At 42.9% G+C, this 10423-nt stretch overlaps 1 long non-coding RNA gene across 1 annotated transcript; it reads right to left on the bottom strand.

Annotated features, from left to right (window-relative positions):
• Positions 1–2340: 2340 nt before the first annotated feature.
• LOC121019468 (uncharacterized) lies at positions 2341–4021 on the bottom strand. Its single transcript, XR_005785600.1, has 2 exons — positions 3864–4021; positions 2341–3254 (listed from the first exon to the last, which is right to left on the bottom strand). It is a non-coding gene; the product is annotated as an uncharacterized LOC121019468 (long non-coding RNA).
• Between the last annotated feature and the right edge of the window lie 6402 nt (positions 4022–10423).

Below are 10423 nucleotides of genomic sequence, written 5' to 3'. Positions count from 1 at the left end.
CGGGAGCTTTTCTGGCATGTTTTAGGACCAGCAGAAGGATGGCTGGGGGTGAGGGAAAGAAATGGATTAAAGTGGGAGCAGTAGTTAGGTCAAGAAAAAAGTCTTGGATGCCATAGTAAGGAGGACGGACTTTCTTCAGAAGGTGACAGGGCATTCTGTGAGCCATCAGGAAGATACCCAGATATCTCTGGTACCCAGATTGGACACTGACCCTGCCTGAAGCACACGGTACTTGTTCAGAGTTGTCTGGGTTGCTGTGTCTGAGTGTTGCTTTGATTACCTGGTACAGTTGTTGGTATCGTTTGCCTTCGAGATGCATTCAGTACCTGAAGGCTCTTTTTGTCGCGCATCCTGGTAATGTTTCATGGTGGCAACGGAGTTCCTAGTTTCAGTCCCAGCCATGTGGCTTCAGGGACATCACTCTGATTCTTCGAGTCTCAGGTTCCTTACTAAAGGAATGAGGAGACTGCTAACTTCTGTTCTGGCCCCAGGCCTCTAGGGATGCCTCAGAGTTCTTCACAGAAGCCTGTAGAACAATTGCTAAAACTTGTGGGGCACTCACTGTGCACCTGGCACGATACTGAACATTTTACATATACTGGCCCCAGGAGTGCTCAACATGACCCCGGGATGCGTGCAGTGTTACCACCCCTTTGGAGATGAGGAAACAGAGGCACAGAGGGGCTGAGTGATGTGCCTGAAGTGGCACATGGCTTGTATGTGGCAGCCAGTCCCAGCTCTGTCTGCACAGCCCATACTCTGTGGGCTCCAGCAGCAGAAATCTCAAAGGCGACCTCAGAGTGAGGCTCCCCCAGCGTGTGGCATTCTGCTTCTCCCGTTGGGCTCTCACACCTGCTCCACTGATGTACCTTCTGAGGGGCTCGGAGGGCCTGTCTGGGATCACTGGGGTCTCTTCCGCAAAGTCACAGTCTGAGCACCAAGTGATTGAATAAGGATTGAAGTTTTATCGGGGACTTGAGCAGGAGGCCCCTTTGAGTAGTGAGTCAGTGGCTTATTTACGAGGCTTCAGGGGGCAGCCCAGACACCTCTGGAGGGTTGGTTAAGAGCCAGACTTCAGCATCAGACGCCAGGAGACTCACACCCACAAGCGGGAAAAGGCGGCTGTCACATCGGCCTTACCACTGTGCACGGTTGCCTAGCAACTGCACGTGACAAACTGCCAACTCAGTGATACAATCGTAGCGGGGAGATCAGAGTAAAGCCAGTTAAAACTTCTGTTTGTTTGTTTGTTTGTTTGTTTGTTTGCATTTTCCTTTTTTATGCCCATAATTTCATTTCGTCCTGACTGCCCTTAAACGCGGATTAAGAAGCCTGCCAGAGGAGAGCGGAACTTGGTGTGTGACCTAGCCCTATAGCCCATTTGCCTCCCGCGTAGTCAGGATTTAGGCTCATCACGTGCCAGTGTGGAGGGGAGGGTAATGTTATGAAAATGTAGGTTCCTGTACCTGTCTTCGGTACTTAGCTTCTTTATGAAATTTCAAATTTGCCTGGATTTAGAGCTAAATCTGGTTTTCATCGCTGTATGTCAGCGCCTTCCCCACTGCCAACTCCAGTACCTAGAAAAATGCCTCCCATGTAGTAGGTGCTCAACACACGACTGTCTAATGCATGTATGAAGCAGACCCCAGGGAAAATGGCCAAGCTGACAGCCCCCTAAGTGAGTCTGATGTCCCTGAGTTGTCAGACGGAAACAGAAACCTTAATATCCTCCACTGGATTTGATTTTTTTTTTCTGTTTTCATTTTGTCCATCATATCTCTTCAGCTTTGCAGATGGATTTTAAGAGGCAGTAGAAAGAGTCCAACTTTAGACATAAAGGATGAATGGGGGTCGCAAAAAATGTGCCACATTTATTCTCACGGCTTCTCCAAGCTCCGCATCTCCCCTGCTCCCCAATACACTTCTGTCCTGACTCTCTGTGTTCTTTCTTCTCCATCTGCCCATGGTCACAGCACTCAGACAATATACCTCTTCCTAAGGACCCCAGGGTTGCATAATTACATCATGTAGGCCATTGGAATACTTCCATAGTGGAAGTATTCCTCAGTGGGGAATGTGAGTGAAGGAGATGTGGGAGGCTTGGGCCTTGCTTGTGGAGATATGTATATTTATATTTATACATATAGTTTAAAAAATCTTTTTAATGTTTACTTAAACATTAGAGAGAGAGAGAGGGAGAGAGAGCATGAGTAGGGGAGGGCCACAGAGAGGGAGACATAACTCTGAAGCAGGCTCCAGGCTCTGAGCTGACAGCAGAGAGCCTGACGTGGAGCTCAAACCCATGAAGCGTGAGATCATGACCTGAGCCAAAGTCAGATACTTAATGACTGAGCCACCCAGGCGCCCCAAGGATGTATTTATTTTTGCATAAAAAAGTGGAACATACATTGGTCTAAGACAGAACAATTCATGGTCTATGCCAGGCTTGTTCACTAACCCCCTTTGTGACCTTGGCAGTTCTGAACATCTGGGTCTTTGAGGTGCCTTTTGTAAGATATTCAAAGAAAGAGGTGCTTCCTTCCAGCTTTAGATATTTATGGTTTTAGAACTATGTTTCTCAACCTTTTTAAAAATTCTATTGCTAAGCCATTTTAGACATTTTTTTCCCTATTTCCCCATGAAATTTTAACACCATAGATACACTGTGTATCTGTTTATGCACTATATGTGTATCTGTGCTATATACATAAAAAGCATAAGATTGTTTTGACTTCTCCCTGAAGAGCCAATCTTCACCCCATTGGGGAGGATATAGTCTCCTTTGAGAAAGCATGTTGTAGAGTAAAGGCCCCAGTCATTTCCTTTGGCTTCTGGATCTCAGTGGAATGAAAAACTAGTCTGTGCGTGAAAAGACCACACTCATTGGGAAAAAAAAAAGACTAAAAACCACTAACTTCTTTTTGGAATGAGGTCATTGTAATCCTTTCTCTGGTGCCACTTTCAGAACTCAGCATCTTGCCTGGCCAGCGTCACCTCCCTTATTGTTGGGCCAGCTTGAGCTCACGTTCATACACCATGTACTGGGCCCGTGGTGCGTGCACGGAGACCAGGGGCATGTGATGGTTGATTTTACATGTTGACTTGACTGAGCCCGGGGATGCCCAGATGTTTGGCTACACGTTATTCTGGGTGTGTCTGTGATGGTGTTTCTGGATGAGATTAGCATTTGGATTGGTAGACTGAGTGGATTGCCTTCCTCAGTGTGGGTGAGCCTCTTCCAGTCTCTTGGAAATCTGAATAGAACAAAAAGGGGGAGTAAGGGAGAGTTTGCACTCTCTGCTCGGATGTTGGACTTCTCTTGCACTCAGGCTAGAATGGCACTACCAGCTCTCCAGGCCTCCACTTACAGATGGAAGACTGTGGGACTTCTCAGCTGCCATAATCCTATGAGCCGGTTTCTTATGATAAATCTCTTTATATTGGATCTGATTTTCTGGAGAATCCCGACTAATCCAGAGAGCTTGGGGGAAGATAAGGATGCAGAGAGCTAGGTTGTGCTGGCTTTGTAGATCCCTATTTTAGCAGACTTATATTTTGTCTTTCGTACAGTCTCGCCCATCCCTTGTACTCTTTTTCCATGCACACTCCCCCCCCCGCCCCCCCCAGCCTCTCTGTGCTTTGCTGCTAGTGGCTACCATTTGTGGCTTTCTTCAGAAGATTGCCCTTGGCCTACTGGAACCACCTCAGTACTGGGAACAGCTTGCATCCCATGGGTGGCCTCTGGTCAGTGACTGAGTGGTGAGGAGCACAGGCCCCTAGTCTCTTTGTCTTGATACACAGCAAACTGAGGCGCGTTTATGCCCACAGCTCCGTGCACGGTTGGGCTGGGGATGGGACATAACCTGAAGTATCACTGTTCCTTATCTCCTCGTCCTTCTTCAGCCTTGTCTCCAGTCTCTTGGAAGCACTTCCTTAATGAGTCACATACTCTAGAATCCTGGGCTCAAGATCTGATTCTAGAAGGAGCTGACCAACAAAGGTCATAGTGAGGATTGGGACTTTCTCGTAAGAAAAGTGGGAAAATGCTGTGGTTTTTTTTTTTTTTATAATTTTTTTTCAACGTTTTTTATTTTATTTTTTGGGACAGAGAGAGACAGAGCATGAACGGGGGAGGGGCAGAGAGAGAGGGAGACACAGAATCGGAATCAGGCTCCAGGCTCCGAGCCATCAGCCCAGAGCCCGACGCGGGGCTCGAACTCACGGACCGCGAGATCGTGACCTGGCTGAAGTCGGACGCTTAACCGACTGCGCCACCCAGGCGCCCCAAAATGCTGTGGTTTTAATGCAGGAGTGAAGTGATCATATTTTAAAAGTCTGTCTCCTAGTCCTAGTCATGGCCTAATTCCATCAGTGTTCCTGGCTGAACTGGGCTTCTGTCTACCCTTCTCTGGAGTGACTGGACAGACCACTTGAATTTTCCATTCCCAAGAAATCAGTTGAGTTTTTGCATACTTGGATTGGTGTGTGTATTTCTCAACCTGGCTGGTCTACTCCTAGGCCTGCATTTAGTGCTCTTTATCCATTTAACAAATACTTATTTACTGTACATATAGTTCCATATATATATGGCCTGCTCCCTATGCATCTAGTCTTTTGACTTCTTGAACCCCAAACTACTTATCTTCAAGCAACCCTCCTAATATCCTATTATCTGGGTCACACATAGTTTTTTGTATCTCTTGTGTGACCATGGTTTTAAGAAAGTTCTAAGCACACTGATAACATGTAAAACAGAGTTTTGACAATTACGAACCTCCTGGGTACATCAGGTAGACCTCACATGCTTCCACACCTTGTGACTGCATGTCCTACAGGACCGTGCCAATGTCATCAGGTAATATCAGAAGGAACTTTTCTCTGGATATCATTGAAGGGCAGTTTGAGAACAGGCTATGCAAATATACTATCAGGATGCTCAATATATGTTTGTTTGTTTGTTTGTTTGTTTTAACTATCAAATAAGCACACCTCTCTAAAAGTCATTACATGAACTTGACCGTGGGCTTTTGTTGCCCTTGTTGGTCTCTGAAGGCTTTATATGAAATAAGAGGGTTTATATCTGTACCAAGGCTTAAAGCTCTTTGGCTAGAGTGCCTGCATGAATTATGAGTATATTTTTTAAGTTTTCATTTTCCGTAAGGTAAATTCACTTACCACTTGTCTCTATCCCCACCTCAGTATTCCGAAGTGATTCCACAGTGACCCACAATACGTATTTCCTCATCAAATAGTACACCTTTCCTGTTCAACCCTGTTTTGTCCTGTCGTGTTCCCCTCTTGCGTCATGATTTAGGAATGTGCAGATTCTATCTAATTATTGCTTTCATGCTGTAGTGCTGCTAGTGTCTTGTTTTTCAGGTAAGAGCACAGCATTAGAACGACAAGCCACTCTGATAGGAGTTGACAAATATCTATCAAGACCACGGGGAGAGTGAAATCTTTTTGACAACTCTGTTATTTTTCTTTATCTCTGAGTCTTTGGGGGGTAATCTTTCCTTCAGGGAGATCAAACTCTCCCTCCTTCCTTTGCTCCATTTGAGAGAATGGGAACCTGGATGGTTTGTAAAGCTCTTTGCAGATATAACTTTTGACAAGTCTGTGAGATACACCTTCTACGAGAGAAAGAAAGATCCTTAGCTGCAGCTTTTTCAGTGATGAAAAATTGCATATACCTATATGCAAGAAGGCCCCCAAATACATGGCGATCGCATTTTCTCCACGAGAAGATTCTCACCTTTCCAGAATTGTTAGCCAAATTAGAAAGTTTACAGCTGTGGGGTATAGATTATATCATCTCACATCCACCTCTTTTAAGAATAATAACTTTATTGTTTTGTCACATACATACTTTAAATTACACGCAGGATTATAATTTGGAAACGAGGCTTCTTGTTCACTCAACATCTCTGGAAAGACTTTCACTCAAACGTTCACGTGCATTGCTTACGTGACTTCCTGTGGTATGACCAGAGCCGGTTCTCAGTGATTTCGGTTTTTCCCAGCATGCCAGCTTTGCCTCCTTCCAAAGTACTAGCAGCTTTATAAATACTATTTTTTTTAAGTTTATTTATTTATTTTGAGAGAGAGAGCCGGGGGGGGGGGGGCCGGTAGAGAATGAAGGGGAGAGAAGATCCCAAGCAGGCTCCACACTGTTAACGCAGAGCCCGACATGGGGCTCAATCTCAGGAACTGTAGGATCATGACCTGAGCCAAAATCAAGAGTTGGATACTTAATTGACTGAGCCACCCAGGCGCCCCGGAGAGACAGCAGCTTTTTGAGTTCGCATGTGATACTGTAACTAAAAATTGTATTCCAAGCCCCCAGTCCTACTTTACGCAAATTTAGGTTACCTCTTCTTTGATCATGAAAACATAACAAAATACAGAGATATGCGTAAAGCATGCAAATCGTTCAGTGGATAATTATACATTGAACGCTTTTGTTGTAGCCACCCAGACAGAAACATGGGATCAGTATTTCCAGGCACTCAGAAGATCAAAACTCATTTCTCCTCACTGAAGGTAGCACTATCTTGACTTTTGTGATAAGAAAAGCACGAGCAGTTTTGGTTTTTGAAAAATATTTGTCTCTGTATGTCCGCTGGCTGCACGATCCGAGCTCTTAGTCTGTTTTGTGTTAAGTGGCTTTACGGGTTTAATTTGTAATGGTAACCCACGCTTGCAACTAGGAAGGCCATACTCGCAGGAATAATTACTAAATGTGTGTTAAATTTACCTGCTTCCTTGTTTACTGATGCTATCATGGGATCTCAGGAAATACCTAAAGCTAGCGTTGAGTGAAGCCTTTTCAAGATAATGTGTTTTCTCACTGAAGTACCTTGTTCTTCAAAGTAAAGTAACTGGCAAATGTGTCCCATGATTTGAGAAACTATAAGGAGAGACACATACATAAGTTGACTCACACGTTTCTGAGGTCTGCTTCTGAGCCAGTATCTTCCATTGTATGAAGGCCTATGGGGCGTGTCTTTTTTTTTTCTTAATTCATGAATCAGGAGTCGGATGTTTAACCAACTGAGCCACCCAGGTGCCCCCAAAATAAAAAGAATTTGGCACATGCCCATATCCTTACCAATACCCAGATATCACACATGATGTCATTATGTAATCAATTATGAAAACAAGTAAGGGAAACAGCTTCAAAGTGGTGATTATCTTTGGATGTTGTGTGTGTTATTACATCACAGAGGCTATTCTGCAGTTTAACCCAAATGCTTTTTTTGAGATTTATCCATATTGTTACATATGGATTTAGTTCCTTCATTTTATTATTTTTAATTAAAATTTTTTTTAACGTTTATTTATTTTTTGAGAGAGAGAGACAGAGCATAAGCAGGGGACAGGCAGAGAGAGAGGGAGACACAGAATCCAAAGCAGGCTCCAGGCTCTGAGCTGTCCGCACAGAGCCCAACGTGGGGCTCAAACCCACAAACTGTGAGATCATGGCCTGAGCCAAAATCAGACGCTTTCCAGATTCCCCTGTTTCCTTCATTTTAAACGCTGTCAACTAATCCATTGTAGAAATATAATATACTAATATACTGCCCTATTGGTGGACATTTAGGTTAATTTTGTTACAATATTGTATTTATGAAAAATTTCAAACACAGATCAAAGAATTGTGCAGTGAAGAACCATGAAGAACCATGTATCCAGATTCTGTAACTAATGTTTTATTACATTTGCTTTTTTGTTCCTTCCACCCATCCATCCATCCTTCCTTCCTCTCTCCCTCCCTTCCTCTCTCCCTCCCTTCCATTCTTCCCCCCTTCCCTTCATCCTTCCTTCATTCCTCCCTTCGTTCCATCCATCCATCCATCCATCCGTCCATCCATCCATCCATATTATTTTTGTGATGCTTAAAAAAGGAAGCAAAGGATAGTGTTTTACTGTCTAAAATAATGATTGGGTACCTGATCCCAGGGTTTACGAGTTCGAGCCCTGCGTGGGGCTCTGTGCCAACAGCTCAGAGCTTGGAGCCTCCTTTGGATTCTGTGTCTCCCTCTCTCTGCCCCTTCCCCTGCTTGTGCTCTGTATCTCTCTCCCTCAAAAATCAATAAACATTTAAAACATTTTTTTACATAATGGTAGGAAGAGAACAAAATAGTTGTTCCCAGCGGTTAGGGATGGGTGGAGGGAGCACAGGAAGGTGACTATGAAGGATGTCATGAGGGAAGTCTTTGTGGTGATGGAATAGTTCTGTACTCTCTGCTGGTGGTTTTGTATATGTACACATGTGATAAAATGACATCAAGCTTTGCATGGGCATACTGCACCAATGCCAACTTCCTGGTTTTGATATTGCCTTAAAGGTATGTAAGATGTCACATTGGGAGGGATTGGGTGGTGTGTACATAACACTTCCTTGTACTGTCTTTGTAACTTCATGTGTGCCTATAATTATTTGAAAATAAAAATGTTGGAACAAATGTAAGAGCAGGAATAAAGAGCTAATTTGAAGCCCTAGGCATTATTGTTAAGTCAGGAATGTTGCGATCAAGAGGTGAACAAGTATAGTAAGTTGCTGCGGCCAAGGTCAAAGAGGTTGTTGTTGCCTGTTTTCTCCTCTAGGATTTTGATGGTTTCCTGTCTCACATTTAGGTCTTTCATCCATCTTGAATTTATTTTTGTGTCTGGTGTAAGAAAGTGGTCCAGGTTCATTCTTCTGCATGTCGCTGTCGAGTTTTCCCAGCACCACTTGCTGAAGAGACAGTCTTTTATCCTGTGGATAGTCTTCCCTGCTTTGTCGAAGATTAGTTGGCAGTACATTTGTGGGTCCAATTCTGGGTTCTCTATTCTGTTCCATTGATCTCTGTGTCTTTTTTTTTTTTTTTTTTTGTCCCATGCCATATTGTCTTCATGATTACAGCTTTGTATAACTTGAAGTCCAGAATTCTATGCCTCCAACTTTAGAAGTATAAGAAAAGGGGTCAGCAAGCCAACCATGGCAAAACATCAAAACGGAAAGAGTCTGGGTTCCTGAGGTCCTCACTGAGTCACAAAATCAAGCAACTCTCCTAGACTTCTAATGGAAGATAATACATTTTTCTCTGTTTAAGGCCACTTCACTGATAATAGAGTAATTCTTACTGGTAGAAGAGTTAAAGAAACCAACTTCACTACCTTCCTGGGATAACATTTTTTAAAGTACAGATGTTGCATTAGGCAGCATTATCTTTGTGTATAGTTGTTTCTCTAGAGATGTGTGTAGGAATCAAATTGTTGCATCATAGAGTGTGAGTATCTTCAACTTTACTACATATTTTATCAATACTAATAGGCCATCTAATCTAAGTTGCAACAAAATTGCTATCATTTAGAATCTTAAGATGCCGACAGTTATAAAAATGAATCTGGATTTCAGAAATGTTACAATGCAGGAGGTAGGATCAGTTGGGGGAGGGGGAGTGGTGGAGGTTGAGAAGCATCTTAGAATTAATGCAGTGCAGATACCTCTAAATTCCTTTGCAAAGTGCTTGTAAAAACTTTCACTCCCACTGGCAATATAAAAACCTTGATCCCTCCAAACACCTTGATCATTTGATGATATGTTTTTTTTAATTGCAGTTCCCTAAACACCTTTTCAAAATGTTTATAGTAGATTTATGTTCCCTTTAGTGTAAATTGCTGTTGCCTTTAAAAAAATTTTTTTAATGTTTATTTATTTTTGAGAGAGAGAGAGAGAGAGAGAGAGAGAGAGAGACAGCGTGAGCGGAGGAGGGGCAGAGAGGGAGACATAGAATCTGAAGCAGGTTCCAGGCTCTGAGCTGTCAGCACAGAGCCCAATGCAGGGCTCATATTCGTGAACTACAAGATCATGACCTGAGCCGAAGTTGGACACTTAACTGACTGAGCCACCCAGGTGCCCTTCTATTGCCTTTTTTTAAAACTCAATTTTGTGTTACTAACTTTAGGAGCTCTTTATATATTCTAGTTTTTCTCATATTCGGATTGTTTTTGTAGTGCTTTTTGTTGTTGTTTTCTTTTACATTATTCTAATTCTCTCTCTCTGCACTAAATCCACATTCATTTATCTGGGTTGATAAGTGGTCACATCTTACAGATATTTCATCTCTGTCCTTATTGAAAACTGTCTTGACTATTCTTGACTCCAGTGTTTCTTTGTGAATTTTTGGGTCTGCTTGTTAAGTTATATGAGAGAAAATCTTTGAAATTGCATTGATTGTATAGATTAATCCAGAACATTTTCATCTCTATTACAGTGTATTTTCCCACCCATGAACCTGGCATATTTCTCCAAATGCTCTTATTTCATATCCTTCAATAAAGGGTTGTGTTTTTCCCCAGAAAGGACTTGGAGATCTTGCATTAGATTTATTTCACAAAATTGTGTATTTTGTTTGCGATTATGAGTAAGACATTA

Source organism: Herpailurus yagouaroundi, unplaced genomic scaffold (genome assembly GCF_014898765.1).
Source record: "Herpailurus yagouaroundi ecotype Mexico unplaced genomic scaffold, PumYag 222, whole genome shotgun sequence".
Classification (NCBI taxonomy): domain Eukaryota; kingdom Metazoa; phylum Chordata; class Mammalia; order Carnivora; family Felidae; genus Herpailurus; species Herpailurus yagouaroundi.
Note: the sequence above shows the minus strand (reverse complement) of the source record. Positions and strands in the feature narration are given on the sequence as shown.